The sequence below is a fragment of the Chiloscyllium plagiosum genome, chromosome 7 (assembly GCF_004010195.1).
Source record: "Chiloscyllium plagiosum isolate BGI_BamShark_2017 chromosome 7, ASM401019v2, whole genome shotgun sequence".
NCBI classification, from domain to species: Eukaryota; Metazoa; Chordata; class Chondrichthyes; order Orectolobiformes; family Hemiscylliidae; genus Chiloscyllium; species Chiloscyllium plagiosum.
In genome coordinates, this window is record NC_057716.1 from 36,744,613 (window position 1) to 36,761,116 (window position 16,504).

Genomic DNA, 16,504 nt, shown 5'->3' on the forward strand with positions numbered 1-16,504 from the left:
TCGTGAAGCCACCCAGCAAACCCTGTGGAATATGTCAGTAGTAGACCAGAGAGGGGGGGTCTCTCATTCATGGGAACTCTGTATCCAGCTGAAGTTGCCCAATTAAAGGAAGAAGAGACCCAACAGAAATCTGTCTCTTCTGAATCACCTTCATCTTTGTGTGCATCCCATGTCTTTCGACACCTTCATAGAACAAAGAACAAAGAAAATGTACAGCCCAGGAACAGGCCCTTCAGCCCTCCAAGCCTGAGCCGATCCAAATGTACTGTATAAACCTGTCGGTCAATTCCTAAGCATCTGTATCCCTCTACTCCCCACCTACTTCATGTCACATTAGCACAAACAACATGCACCTTGGAAACTCTTTAAACTCTTCTCTATTCTAAATCTCACCAAGATGGTTTGCAGGTTGATCTCATTGACATTATGTGCCCAATCTTGTTCCTGTTAGTCCCTTCATCCATTCTCGAGCTGTCTGTCAGGTCCTCCAGTGAAAGATATTTTTGTGGTCACAATGTAATCTGCCCCACTGTGGGGAGATGAAATGCTGACTGGCTAACTACTTTAAATAACAGCTAACTTCTGTCCTCAAAAATGACCCCAAGCTCTGGTTGCCTGCCACTTCAACATACCACCGTGTTCCCTGGCCAATATCTCTATCTCAAGAGCAAGCTGGAAAAACACTCACTGGGGACCGTTTAGCCTCCTGGATTCAATATTGGGTTCAAGAATTTTAGGGCCTGAACACCTTCTCCCACATCTTTACTCTAACCCTCCCCACTCTAGACTTTGTCATCACATGGGCTGCTACTACAAGAAGCTCGTTGTCAGCCACCAAAGGTCCCAAGTAGTAGCTATTGATTTTCCCAGGCTGATTTCTCTGCCCAACTGTTTTTCTCTCTCTCTGTGCTCAATCTCCATCTATTGTTTACTCCTCCTCCCTCCACCCACCCCATCTTCAGCATATATAACCAACCTTTTGCTAGCTGTAATCAACTCTGAAGAAAGGTCTCTTGACCCTAAACATTAACCCGTCTTTCTTTCCACAGATGCTGCCAGACCTGAGTTTTTCCAGCAATTTCTGCTTTTGTATCAAGGAGTGATTTCTGTTTATAATCTGTATGTTACTGGTTTTCAGCCTAAATTTTTTCCAATTATGGTTTTGTTTACATTTTTCTTCTGTCAGTTGAAGCTGGCAGTGCAGTCCTACCTTCTGCCTAAGTATTCATGAAGCCAACCAATTGGAATGGTTAAAGAAAACACAGTTAATGAATTGACGTTGGTCTGCCAATTAGTGGCCTTTGCTGTTTGTATACTCCAGTCAATCTATCTGTGCGGAAAACAGCTGAAAGAATTGGACTAACGCCCAGAGCTGATAGAAGGCTCTTTCAGTTCCTTATTAAAATGTCACTATTGATTAATCAGTTTCTTTTACAGCTTACACCTTGTAAGATTTTGTGCAAAAATACATTTGTCTTAGTGACTGCCGGAAATGTTCCCAAGTTGGGTACATAGCTTTTGCCAAAGAAGCAACCTCCACAGTCGATTGCAATGAAGACAACAAAGTACATATTCATTCGAAGGTAGGATGTTATCTTGATTAATTCTTTGTGATGAGAAGTTCACTTAATCTATCTGGCTCTCTCACATGCTTTTCATGCACAACATTTTTTTTCTGAGTTTCTGACTTCCTTAGAAGGGCTTACATTTTGAGCAATGTTTCCCACACATGCCAGTTTTCATCATTATGATCTGTAGATTATCTGTTCTTTCATCAAATGTTGCAAATTGTTCCCAAGTTTGAAAGGATTTTAATATGAAATATCATGAACTGGAAAGAAGAATATATTCTATGGCCTGAATTTCAACTGATAGAAAAAGTTGCATTCAGCAGTAAAATTTCAGTTATTGAAAATGCTTTAAGGATACTAAAACAATGGTAAAGTTAAGTTTCATTGTGGAATGTTCAAAACAGAAAAGTATCCTCTGCTGACCACTAGCCCCATAGCATGTGTAATGCTCTCCAGGATTTAGACACGTGCATTTACGCTCCCAACTTAAGCCCAAGCAACATGAAGTGTGCTGTCCTGACATTTCATTGATGTTTCTGTTGATGTCTTGCCAGGAATCCAAAATTGCTAAGTGAATATTCTGACAAAACTTGTCTGTGTTATCCACTCTTGAGAAAAGAAGCATGAAGCAGGAAAACACGCCCTGAATAATACCAGACTGAATTTTACAATTTTTGACAAAGTCTTTTCTTTGAAGGGATTTGTGGCATGTGGTCTGCCAAGGCCCGTGTTAACATTTTTCAAGCAAATATCTGTTCTTAAACCCATTACTTATACAACTAGTATCTCCAGCACCAGTCTAATGGAATCATATAACATGAGAGGTGGATGTACTTGCTGCTGCTGGGTCTTTGCAGCATTCATGCTGTTTGATACCATAGTTAAACCCCAGCTCCATTTTTTTTTAAACCAACTCTTGCGTGCAGATAATCTCTGGTATCAAGGATCCTTGAACGATCCTGTTGATGACTGCAGCCAAGCCATTATATTTTACTGTAGCCAACATAGTGGCTGAAAGCAATATTCAGGGAATAGGGTAGAGCTTGCCCTCCAAAGATCTTCTGTACTTTCACTCTATGAGTATGAGCATGAAATCAGTGATAGCTCCACATTTCTGTAAGCAATGTTTCAATCTATCATTCAGCTTTCCTAAGGTAGTGCACTCCATTCAAGACTAAGAGGTGTGACTTGCTGAGAGAAACTGCACAAATTGTTGCCTTTCTGAGATTCAACATTGTCCTTTAGGATGCTCCGCATTTCAGATCAACTGGGGTGGTGATAGTCTACTGGTATTATCGTTGGACTGTTAATCCAGAAACCCAGCTATTGTTTTGGGCACCAGGGTTTGAATCCCACCATGGCAGATGTTGGAATTTAAATTCAATAAAACTCCAGAACTAAGAGTCTAATGATGACTATGAAACCATTGTTGACTGTCGGAAAAACTGATTCACTAATGTCATATAGGGAAGGAATCTGCCATCCTTTCCTGGTCTGGCCTGCATGTGGCTCCAGACTCAGTGATATTATTGAGTCTTAACTGCCCTCTGGGATATTAAGGATGGGCAATAAATGCTAGCCTAGCCAGAGACACCCTCATCCTGTGAATTAATTACAAAAAAAAAGCGGTCTTCATGAGCCAGAAACTTTGAAAGCTAACCAATGATGCAAGGGTGAAAAGGAGTTGCCTCAGAATTTCTCCCACACTACTACCTATCATTGAGGTACCTCACTGCATATCTGAAGACTTAAAACTCACCTAACCTCAGTGCCATACAATGATAGTGCCTTACCTTACTGATTGTTGCTGCTTTCTCATGAACAATGAGAAGGACCTTTAAAGTACAGATACTTGAAGGTGAGATTGGCCACACATACCACACATACAATCATATGGATGGCAAGTATTTATTCAGGATACAGAAAGTTCAAGGAATGCAATTCTCTGATGTTTGGAAGCAAGGTCTCAGGAAAGAAAACTTGATTTGAGGGAAGGGAATTGAGGTGGGAAACAGGAGATGCATGGACACACCATCCAAAGCTTGCTCATCAGGCCAGATAGCAGAATAAAGATTGTTGGGTATTGAGAAGGGAGACAAGCAGTAAAGTGTGTTTATTATCAATGTTCTCAGCTATGCCGGCTGCTGCAGTTAATTGCAGTGGTCCCAATGTTGCAGGCAACCATGTCCTTTGAAAGACTCAGGAAATATTGGCACCTTTACCTCAACTGGCTCTACTACACTCCTTTCTATTGTCATTTTGACCTGCAGGAGAAAGAGAGAGAGAGCGCGCAAAATGTGAGCAATTGTACACCACTGTACTAGGGTTGTAGATATGTTATAAATGAGAAATTGGAGGTAAATGAAAGCAGTAAGAAGAATATATGAGACTGGCAGCTTGCTAGGATCTGAGGGAGAAATGAGATAGTTGGATATTGGGCATCAGTGTTGATTGGAGGGAGGGCTGATGGGTGAGCAATGGAAGTCCAGTGCATTGAGCAGCATGAGAGTTTGGTGGTATACTGGGTAGGAGCTATCGTATAAAAATGCATTCACTGGGTTTGACCACCCACATGTGGCCATTAGTCCTCTTGCAGCATGCCATCAAATTCTTGGTCTGGATACTCAGAATTGACCTTCCCATTCCACTGCTTACACTCCCTTCTGGGTGATCCTTGAGGGTTTTCCAGTCCCCTTATGGGGGGCCCCTCACCTCCTGTCCAGCTTGACTATTAACGCCACCAGAGAGTATCTTTCCTTTGACCGTGCTTTGAGTTTCCATTAATTTCTGTTGAAACCCTATCATTGTCCAGGTTTCCTTTAAGAGGCAACCTGCCTTAAGTAACAGCAAGACACTTTATTATGTGGTTGTCAAGTAATATTGCAAGGGTGTCCTGCTGTACGCAGGGATCTCTGGCAGCACTAAGGTGAAGAAAATAGCATAAGAGGTGCACTAGCCAGTACCAACATCATTCAAGTAAGGTGAATAAGCACATTTTATGCCTGAAACACCTTAATATTGATGGGCAGACTGAATCATAACTGCTGCATCCAAAAACCAGGGAAGAGGACTTTCTAGCCCTGAATATGTCCATGTAACACAATAAAATTGAATGGTCATTCGTTCAGTTTATAATCTGCCTTTCTGTGGAAAGAAAATTCTGTATTCCCGCAATTAAATCACATTCTCATTTTATTTTGTTTGTCAGTTGGCTGAAAGGATAGTGCCTAGAACTGGGAAACTCAGTGATAATATCAATCAACCACAACAGCAGTCCAAAATCAATTCCTCTGCTAAAGTTTCAGAATCTGCATCACTTCAAAAGAGGTTGTCTGGACCATTATTTGAACAAGCAGCTTTTCCACAATGTAAATACAGGGCATACTGCCAATCTAATGCTGCGTTCAAAGGATCTTCTACCTTATACAGTCAACTTGTCTTCTGAGTTGCTGAGACTGTCTGAACTTGTTTTACTCTAGACGCTCAACAATTAACAGGGATACAAAACTGCTGCCTCCTTTCTCTAAGTTCCAGACTGAAATAGGTGAATTTAAGCCTCCATTCATAAAATTCCCATTTAAAGAGTTGCTTGAAATGGACGTGGAGCTGTATGTGGTCAGTAGTTTAAGGACTTCTGAACCAATGAATAAACAAATGCTATTTAGAGAGCCATTTATTTTATATGTTCAATATCTCTTGGCCTTTATTTAAACTTGTTGAGCCAGGTAGAAACCATTTGAGAGGAGGATCAGTTACGGAAGAGCTGGAGAATCTAACCATTTCTTTCTTGCTCCACTTTGTTGCCAACTTTAAACTTCAAGCAGCAAGGACACCAGTCAAATTCCTTCACCATTTGTTACCTTTGCTATGGGTCACTGACAGATGCCAGATACTAATAAATGTAAGGCTCCTACCTTCCAGTGATGATGCCATTGACACTGCTACTAGGAGTTAGTCCCAGTGCCCCTCTCAGTCAATAACTTGGGGGACAGGGGGTGGGGGATCTAGACTGCCAGCTAATATACCCCTGCAGTGCTAATCCAATTAAATTTTGTGTTTCGCATCATTCTACAATATGTCCTCTGAGACACAAATAAGTAGCTGTTTCCAAAACCCTTCAATAATTCAGCCAAGGCTAACTTAAATATTAAAAAAAAACAGGATGTAAAAATCCATCATTCTCCAAACTTCCTTTCCTGGTATTCATTGTTATACTCTGAAGTGGTTAATTCAGTCTCCACAGGGAGTCATTGATGTGCAACACAAAGAGAGCAAAACTCCAAACTGATGTGGTCGGGACAGGGAATGTTTCCAGTAAGGGCTGGTGTTGCTGTGAGCATCAGTTTAAAAGCAGACATATTTTGTCCTGAATGAGAGTACCCACAGATAAACAGATCTCCCCTCAAGATTAGCCTTCTACGTCTAAAGTTAATGGGAATTTCACAATAGGTTTTTTCTTGACTCTATTCACCCTTAGCGGCACATGTGATTGTCAAAATATGTGTTCACATTTGTTTCCACAGTTATCTTGTATCCTGCTTGCTAATTTTAGATTAGATTCCCTACAGTGTGGAAACAGGCCCTTTGGCCCAATCAGTCCACACCGACCCTCTGAAGAGTAACCTACCCAGACCCATTTCCCTCTGACTAATGCACCTATCACTATGGGCAATTTAGCATTGCTGATTCATCTGACATGCACATCTTTGCACTGTGGGAGGAAACTGGAGCAGCTGGAGGAAACCCACGCAGACACAGGGAGAACATGCAAACTCCACACAGACAGTCGCCCAAGGTCGGAATCGAACCTAGGACCCTGATGCTGTGAGGCAGCAGTGCTAATCACTGAGCCACCGTGCCACCCACAAAGGGTACAATTTGCCACTAGATATCAAGCATGGAAGACCAGCAGGCTCTCTCACACATATTGGAAGGATTTTCAGGTTTCTAACTTGTTTGTCGCATTATGAATGCACCTTTCATGGCTGTCAAGTCCTGGAGTGAGACAGGAGCCTGAAGGTATACAATGCTTCACAATCTTGCAATATAAACCTCAAAGATCTAACTTTCCATATTTAGCAATTATAGCAAAGAAAATATTATTTCTTACTGTTATCATCAGATGAGGTGGGATTAATCATCTCTTCCATCTCTACAAATTCCCTTGATGGATGGAGTTGTACTTCCTTTTAGCACTTGGCTATATCACACTTCAATTAAAATGTGGTACTGGGCAAGATTTAAGGAGTTGGTTGTGAAGCTTTCCTGTGTGAAAGAAAGAGGAATTTTATTACTTGGTCACCCAGAGAAAAAAAGACTAAATATTAAATACACAAACAATCATCAGTATGGGGTTTAAACCGGGAGAATCCCTACTGCAAAAAGGAAGAACAAGGATAGGCAGTTTTGCAAAAAAACAGTCCTCAGAGTCTTTGTTGTATTATGTTTTAACCTGAAACCACAATTGTTTAAATGATGTCTTGTATCTTTAGCAATGGTAAACGTAATAAATATCCTTGAATTCTTGATGAATTCATGATTCTACAAATTGCTTTATATCTGAGCAGTGTGGCACAGTGGCTCAGTGGTTAGCACTGCTGCCCCACAGCACCAGGGTTCCAGATTCAATTCCAGTCTCGGTTGACTGTGTGGAGTTTGCACATTCTCCCTATGTCTGTGTGGGTTTCCTCCAGGTGTTCTGGTTTCCTCCCACAGTCCAAAGATGTGCAGGTTAAGTGAATTGCCTATGCTTGATTGCCCATATTGTTAGGTGCATTAGTCAGAGGGAAATGGGTCCATGTGGGTTACTCTTCGGAGGGTCAATGTGGACTGGTTGGGCTGAAAGGCCTGTTTCCAAACTGTAGGGAATCTAATCTAATCTAGTCTATTTTTCAAGGGGTAGGTAGAGAAAGAACAAGCCTTCCTGTTCTGCTAATATGGATCCATTTACTTCTTTTTCTCTGACTGCAGCTGTTGATTTTAAGTACAAATCCTATGTTTATTTCTGTATCTAGCTTTATTCTTTTTTAAATTGAGTAATCTGACAGTGTCTTCCATGCCAAATATCCAGAAAATTATAAATCAAATAGGAGATACAGATCTGAGTGAGTGTTTCAGTCATTTTTATGACCTGTTAGTATCAGTTCCAATTGATCCCCATGTTTTAATAATTTATTGGACTAAGTTCAGTTGGCTGGATGGTTGGTTTCAATGCAGAGTGACACCAAGAATGTGGGTTCACCTCCTGACGCACTTGAGGTTACGATGTAGGACGTTTCTTCTCAGCCTCTAACCTTCTATGAGATGTGATGACTCTCAGGCTAAACCAATCCCAGCCATTTCTCTGTCACGGAAGAGCAGATCTATGTCTTGGTAGGATGATGGCAAGTGTAGTTTTTCACCTTTAATGGCTGAGTTCAATCTGTGGACAGGTGATTATTGTGGTCCTCTCAAGTCAGTGGTTTTACATTTTTTGAAATCGTTTTAGTCCATTAAATGCCCCAGGTGTTAAAAATTGGAAGTGGAAGTGAAAATTGATAGTCCATTTTTGCTATCGTAACATTACCCACTTCATGTTTGCTGCAATTGGCAAAGATGAGAATTTGGACCTCCTAATTAGTGCCTGTTTGACAAATGAAAAGTTAGAACAGTATAAGGCTTTGGGCACAAATATATTCATTAGTTTCCAAACCTTAAGCTGACAGTACAATTACACTAGAAATAATTAATTAAGCCAATTATACAAGTAATAATTAAGCCATTTTATCAGTGAATTGTTATCAAGTAATAATGTATAAAATTCCCTCATCAAGTTCCTTGAAATTGAATTATTTTTTTCAAAGCAATAGTAGGCTGTATAAAAGTAAGAGAAAAAGTTTGCATTCACATCTGCTAACTCAATTGATCTGATTATTGTGTTGCCAAGAAAGCAGTAATCCCAGTTTAGATGGTTCCAGTAGCCAACAGTTTCCGAAAAGCTGAAATTATACTGTTACCCCTTCCATTCCTGTTAATTGGTTAAATACTTTTTTTTTACAAGACAAGCAAGCCACATTTCTGAAGATGGAGAGGACACATTGTGGTAAAATACATCGGTGTGGGTGATTCACTCTGAAAATATAAATTTACCTTTATGTATCTGTTGTGTCATAGGCATCCAAACATTAGAAAAATGAAATGTTGTACAAGTAACATTAGTAGAAAGAGAGGACTGCAGATGCTGGAGATCAGAGCTGAAAAATGTGTTGCTGGAAGAGTGCAGCAGGTCAGGCAGCATCCAAGGAGCAGGAGAATCGACGTTTCGGGCATAAGCGCTTCTTCAAGTAACATTAGTGTTCAACTTTTTGTCATTAAATTATTAAATGATTATTTTAACAGAGAATTTGGAGTGGCTTTCATAAATTCTTTAATATTCACTGATGCATAATGCTAAGCTGCAATTGTATGTATCATTATGAAAACTTGTTGTTCCAGTGCCTGTAATATTTGTGGCCACTTCAAACCATTTCAAGTGCACAGGATTCTTCTGTGGAGCAGTCAGATGACCATCCAATAACTAACTTCAGCAGAGTGGATCTGTAGCATGTGGCATGACCAGAAATGGCATATCTTCTTGGAGGAGCTTTGTTTCTGTCATCATACTCTGATTAAATTGCTAAATTGTGTTTTTTCACTACTTCTTGTCTAAGTCCAATGCTCCTTGCTGCAGAGGCTGTGACTATGTTAAACATACTAAAGCCAAGGTTCAGTGGGGCTATGGCAGACCTCTACTGGATCTCTAACAGCCGAGCACGACATCTACAGGAGAGTTGCAGGCCCTGTTGCAATTGCTTTCTGTCATTTCGAGGAGGCTCCTTGTCAGCAGCAGAACTCCTATCCACTCTTTACAAGTACAAGCCAAGAAATGAAGTGTGGTTGAAGCGAGTTGGAGGTTCATTAGTCCTTCTCGACACACTGACTTGGGTTTAATGGAGGGCATAAGTATGTATGTGAATGCAGACACAACAGCATCTTCACATATGGATAGTTCTATTTTCCAAATTTGGTTATTTTCCGAGGAGACTGATGTTATGATTGACAGTGACAAGAAGGCCTCCTTTCTGCTGTCAGTAGTGAGGTGAAAAATATCTTTCTCATAATACAGTGGCCAGAATTATACACAGTATTCGGGGAGAGCTTGAATTAGTCCTCTGTACAAATAAAATGGATATTGTTGAATCCATTTTCCACATGGAAAACATGGTTTACTTTAAAGGGGCTGATGTCCCTTGTATTTGACGCTATATTGGTTCTGATTATCTTAATGAGTTCCATGCTAATATTGATTCAGCTAAAAGGGACATCATGCTTAGAAGGGGCCACTCTCCCAATAACAGCTGGCAGGAGTGAAGTGGATGGCTTAGAGGAAACCTAAATTTCAACTTTGTACTTTACTTCAGTGCAACCAGGAGGAGTAGATTCTCTGCTGGACACACTAAATATGATGCCAATTGTCTTCTCCTCCATCTGAGGAGCTAACAAAAAATAAAATCACCAATGGCAAAGTAACAACCAGAAATTCATTTCTTTTTGCTGATTTTCTTAGGGATATGTGATATACTACAGCTTATTATAATGAGGTCAGAGGCCCATTCTCAATTGTCCCCCAAGTCCATCTCCTACTATGCAGTGATCAGTTACCACACCCAGCATCCTAGTAGCGCAAATAATTTTTTGTCTCAGAATTTCTTCCTGCAATTTGTACTCCATTGATTTGCTATAAAATCCAAGGTCATATTTTCTACATTTCTTGCTGTTATACATTGCTGATGGCTCCATAAAGCTAACATTGTTATCCTCAGTGTTGTTCTTGTATCTTGTCTTACAGCATAACACCATTTAGTTAACATTACCAACGTTTAGGATCCTTTTTTAATCTCTTCAGATTGTAGGTGCCCATTTTAACTGAAACCTGCTATCTATCAGTACACATCCTTGATCCTTCCATCCTCCTGTTTATAATCTGTCATTTCCAGAACCTGTCAGTTATTTCAGCTCTTACCTGCAAATTTGGAGACATTAATTTCTTTCTCCATTCCTAAATCACTAATATCAGTTGTACACAGCAAAGGCCCCAACACAGAAGTATAATGTTCCATTTCTAGTCAGACATAAAATTGCCGCTCTCCAATATGTTGCATAATCAGGGGTTCAAATGATTGTGCTCACTGTGTGAACACATGAATTGTTTGCTAATGTCCTTCTGATTTCTCCAGTACAACTTAATACATAATAATGAATAAATATTCTCATCACACATTATTTCATTTAATGATCCTGTGAAAGATGGTTCAGAAAATACATTTGATTTGCTAGTTTGTGATACATCTTTGATTGCACATATAAAAACATGATATTAGTAGTTCCCATGGTGATAAGATTTGAAAATGTCCCATTATTTTGTACTTGTAATCTTGATACATAGAGGCTGTTAGCTTTGCCAGATTAGGCTAGCTAAGTGCCTCTTTAGCTGTTGTAATGCAATGTGTGAAGATAGAGCAAAGAATATAACTGTTATTATTATGGAAAGCTATTATTTCAATGGATCTGGAACTAAACTTACAACATTTTAACTGTAATATTGCACAGATGTGTCTTAAAACTGTTATGTTTTATGTTATTCTGATGCTGATATTTGGGACCACACATCAGAGGATCAGTCAGCCAGTTATAGACATAATGATAAATTTGTTGTAGAAACTCAAAGAATTGCGAATCAATTACCACATACAAGAAAATTGATTTTGGCACTAAAGATATGCCTCGTTAGAACAAATTATTAAAGCAATTGATTTTGAACACTACAACTGATTAAATTGTTTAAAGGCATTTGTATATTTAACTGTGAATACTACCTTTTCATTGAAGTATTCTTTAGATCAACTCTGCAATCAAAGCAGGCAGATCTATTACTCTATGAGTTGCACATTATTTTCAGTAACATCTGTAAAGCTGATCTTCTGCCAATTTGTAACGAACCCGCCTCCAATGTTTCTTGGGGACGATGCCAGACATCTGCTGTAGTTCATGGGAGAGTGGCAGAACCAACTGGGAAGCAGCAGAACTACAACATTATTAAGAGTAGAACTTCAGCCTGTCCCTTAAAAATTAAATGTTGCCAGGAGGTTCTGAGAGTTACTGTTTGAGGAGCTTACAACTTCCCTATAGCCTAGTACAGTAGGACCCTATTTAACGTTGCCCTGTTTAATATTGCTTTATTTCAGTGCCAGTAAGTTAATAGGGCCTGGACTCTCATTGGGGTTCATTGTAATGTCATTTACCACATTGACTATTTAGGATTAGCATGGTGCCATTTCGGGTTAGCATCTCCCATTCTCTAACTCTTTGAATTGTGGCCCATCCTTATGCTATTAACTTGCAGCCCCTCCCTCTCCCTGACCTTAACTCTCTAACATGTGAACACTCTCCCTCCATGAGCGTCACACTTGTAGCCTTTCACCAAACCTGAACCCCGCCCCCGGCCAGATCGCCCACTCCCTGATTCAGCCACTTCCTCTCCTTGGCCTTGATTTCTGTTCATGATGCAAATCCAATCCAATGCTGGAGCATCAGGGTTTTGGAAGTGTGAGTGCCACTGGTGCAGAGCTAGGATTATTATAGTCCATGTCTTTTTAAAAGACTTTTGAAGTTGCTCCTGCTGCCTCTCACCATTCATCTCCAGAGTACTCATTCATAGTGAGTTTTCAGAGTGTGTGAGTCAGGGAGGAGGTGGTTCAGCTAGATGGGGGTTCAGGTCTGGAGAAAGGGTACAAGGTGGATGATCAGGGAAGGGGGGAGGGGGGGAGCGATCTGAACCAACCAGGAAGATCAGGGAGTAGGAGTTTCAGAAAGCAGGAAAGTTAGTAAGCGGGAGGTATTATAAGCAGAAAGTTGCATTTTTGTATTATATTTTAAAAAGTTATTTATAGGTTATTTCATTCTCTGTGTGAATTCCAGCAAAGTATTTCAGCTTTAAGGCTGGGGAGTCACTCAATGCTGGAAATGAAGTGGAGAGCAAATGTGGTAGGGGAGGGTAATCCAATCATTGAGGAAAAGAAGTTACAAAGATTATTGGAGAAAATATACCTGTTACTCCCAAACATAAGCAGTGCTGTAAAAAACTTTCCACCTTCCTAGACTCCTTTCAACAGTCAACTTTCCTAACCCACCTGTAGAATGATTTTAATTAAAAATTCATTTGGAGAATATGGGCGTCACTGGCTGGGCCAGCACTTATTGCCTATCCCTAGTTTATGTTGAGAAGATGGTGATGAGATTCCTTCTTGAACTTCTGCCTTCTAGTCGTGAAGGTAGACCCACAATGCTGTTAAGGAAGGAGTTCCAGGATTTTGACCCAATAGGAATGGTGATATATTTCCATTAGGATAGTGAGTGGCTTGGAAGGGAATTTATAAATGATGTTGTCCCCATGTATCTGCTGTCTTTATCCATGTAGATGAAAGCAATCTGGGTTAGTAAGGTGCTGTCCAAGCTCCCTTGGTGATTTTCTGCAATGTGTTTTGTGGATGGTACACACTGTTTCTGTTGAGGAGAAAGCAAATGCTTGTTGATCTGGTGCCAATCATGTGGGTTGCTTTGTTTTGAGTGGTGTATATCTTGTTGAATGATGTTGGAACTGGAGTCATCCAGGCGAATGGGGAATATTCCATCACACTCCTTCCTAGATGATGGACAGGCTTTGTGGAGTTAGAATGTAATTTACTAACTGCAGGACACCTTTCCCCTTACCTTCTATTACAGCTGCTGTACTCTTACATCTCGTCCAACATATTCTGGTCAATGCTAACCCTTAGGATGTTGATATTAGGGGATTCGTGATGCCAATGCCATTGAGTTTCAAGGGGTGATGGTTTGATTCTCTTTTGATAGAGATAATCATTGCCTGGCACTTGTTTTGTACAAATATTACTTACCGCGTGTCAGTCCAAACCTTGATATTGTCCAGGTCTTGCTGCATTTGGCTTTAAAGAAGATGACTGTAAAAGTAAAGGCAGTCAACATTGTTATATTTTCAAAATAACCGCCCCTTTCTTGTGAGTGCAATGTTGATCAACATCCATAGTTTTCAGTGTTATCTTGAGGACAGCATTCTGCTTAGGGATATATGTCCCCAAGATGGTTACCAGCATTTCCATGGAGATAGCCAAGTGCTGATATACTGGGGCTATTATAGATCTGCCATTTTTCATTGGAGTGTAGTGAGGACATTCAGTATTCCTGACTGATGTTCCCCTGTATCTCTCTCTTCAAGTTAAAAATCACACACCAGGTTATAGACAAACAGGTTTATTTGAAAGGCTGCAGAACCTCGCTCCTTCTTCAGGTGCTCATGGACCTGAAGAAGGAGTGAGGCTCCGAAAGCTTGAATTTCAAATAAACCTGTTGGAGTATAACCTGGTGTCATGTGATGTTTGACCTCTTCCAACCCAGTCTCACACCGGCATCTCCATATCATCTCTTCAGGTGGACCATTGGACAGCACAGTGGCTCAGTAGTTAGCACTGCTACCTCACAGCTCCAGGGACCTCAGTTCGTTTTGACCCTTGGGTGACTGTGTGGAGTTTGCACATTCTCCCTGTGTCTGTGTGGGTTTCCTCCCTCAGTCCAAAGATGTGTAGGTTAAGTGGTTTCGCCATGCTAAATTGCCCATAGTGTCCAGGGATGTGCAGGCTCGGTGGATTAGCTATGGTGAATGTAGGGTGACAGAATGATTGGCTGCTCTTCAGAGGGTCAGAGTGACTCAATGAGCCAAATGACCTGATTTTACACTGAAGGGATTCTATGGATTCTATGTCAGTTATGACTGAGTACGAAGCTCCTCTTCTGCATTGTGCTGAACAGGTACCTGGTTTCCACCTGTCTTTCAGGTGCCAGAGACCTCAGGCATTTCTTCCTCTACCATCTGGGACATGTCTCAGTCATGTATTCACCATATTGTGTCTCTGAATCCAACCAGCTAAAGTTCTCACCCAGGGAAGAACCTTTCTGCTGGTGGAAGATGCAAATGCTGGTGTATCCTCTGAGGATTCACAGACTTCATTGTCAAAGTTGCTGTTTCTGGACCACCTTGTGGGTCTCTTTCATCTTTCTGTACATCGACTTGTTGTTCCTGAGGAAGAGAAGAGAGAGTATTAATTGGTGAAGAAACACAAACCCTCATGTCGAGAATTGGATGAGGTGGACTGTATATCAGAGTGTCCCAGAGATTGCACATCTGTGTCAAGCATAGGGTCCTACTTTGTTTATATTTTATCAGATATCTGATCTCCTGTGTGATCTGGATCCAGGTCACCAAGGCCTGATATGACACCTTCTTCTGCCCATCAGTGGGAAAGTGAAACTGCAATGAATTGTGTAGCCATCTTCTGGCATTTTGCAGGCATCTTCAGTGGGATGGGTCACTGTGATGACCACTGTCTATTGTGGAGCTTGTGGCCTGTAGACAAATGAAGGGGTTCCCTGGTGGCTTCTAAATATGGCAACAGATCCTTCAACCCTGGAAGGTACCAAAGGGAAGAGAAACTGCCACCCACCAGCCATTAAGTATCTCGCTGTTTAGGGTCATCACAGGGCTTACTTGCCTACAAAATGAGCTGAAAAATAGATCGTCATTTGAGAACTCACCGTGGGCCATTAAAATTCCCCAGTCCCACGCTTGAACTTCCAATTATTAAGTCTCTTTCTCTGTTCACATATGCTGCCTGACCAGCTATTTGCTCCCAGTATTCGCTGAAACTGTTTCAGCTTTCCAGAGTTTGTGATATTTTGTTTTTCAGAAATTTGCCTTCTTTATAAGGGAATTGCTATGGGTCTAAAATATCTTCTTCTTACCTGGCAAAATACAGGAATCAAAGGTGCATTTATTTTCGGGCCTTTAAGTTTGGAAAAAAGTAAACTGATCTTTTGCACAGAAATCTTGCATGTTTGTTATTGAGTTTTGTCCTTTGCAATGTGTAAATAACTTTAGATTCCTGAAAATGTAACTATTCAAACTAGCATAGTTATGAATTAGTTATATATTAGCTGCATAATAATATGCCATAATTTGCAAAATCTTGCAATATTTTATGGCATTCCTGAAGACATGATTAATGTTCTCTAATTGCAAGTTTTTATTATGTATGTCCCTTAATGATTTATGTATTTATTTTGCTATTGATGCAAATTGTTGCAATGGTGAATTATTCTGGTCTAGAAAAACAATCCCAAATTATAACAAAAGAAACCTAAAATTATGTCAGCAGGTTTCATGAGATCTTAAAAGCCTTGAGTAAAACATTTATATCGAGGAAGGGGAGAAAAGTCAAAATTAGAATGCACACCAGGTTACTTCCAAACGAGGTTGACGATATACAGAATGATTTGGAGATGCTGGTGTTGGACTGGGGTGTACAAAGTTAAAAATCACACAACACCAGGTTATAGTTAGACCATAAGACCATAAGACATAGGAGTGGAAGTAAGGCCATTCGGCCCATCGAGTCCACTCCGCCATTCAATCATGGCTGATGCGCATTTCAGCTCCACTTACCAGCGTTCTCCCCATAGCCCTTAATTCCTCGCGACAACAAGAATCTATCAATCTCGGCCTTCAACTGGACTTCATTGAGTTGTAGAAATGAGTTGAGTTGCTATAAATGTGTTTTGCTTATTGCTGATGTCTTTTCGAAGTGGATTGAAGCCTACCCTCCTCCTAACGCTACTGCTGAGACTGTGGTGAAGATTTTGTTTAAGGAAATAATTCCCTGCTTCAGTATACCTGCGTGCATTAGCTCGGACAATGGACCACACTTTGTAGGTAATATTAACGGAGAACTCTGTTCCCAGCTTTGTATTTGTCAGCAACTGCATGGTGCTTATCATCCTCAGGCGGC

The 16,504-nt window shown here is 40.6% G+C and overlaps 1 long non-coding RNA gene across 1 annotated transcript; it reads right to left on the bottom strand.

The window, feature by feature from the left end:
• Positions 1-3,571: 3,571 nt before the first annotated feature.
• Positions 3,572-10,721, bottom strand: LOC122552003. The gene is made up of 3 exons (XR_006312251.1): positions 10,612-10,721; positions 6,682-6,836; positions 3,572-3,835 (listed from the first exon to the last, which is right to left on the bottom strand). It is a non-coding gene; the product is annotated as an uncharacterized LOC122552003 (long non-coding RNA).
• Positions 10,722-16,504: the final 5,783 nt, after the last annotated feature.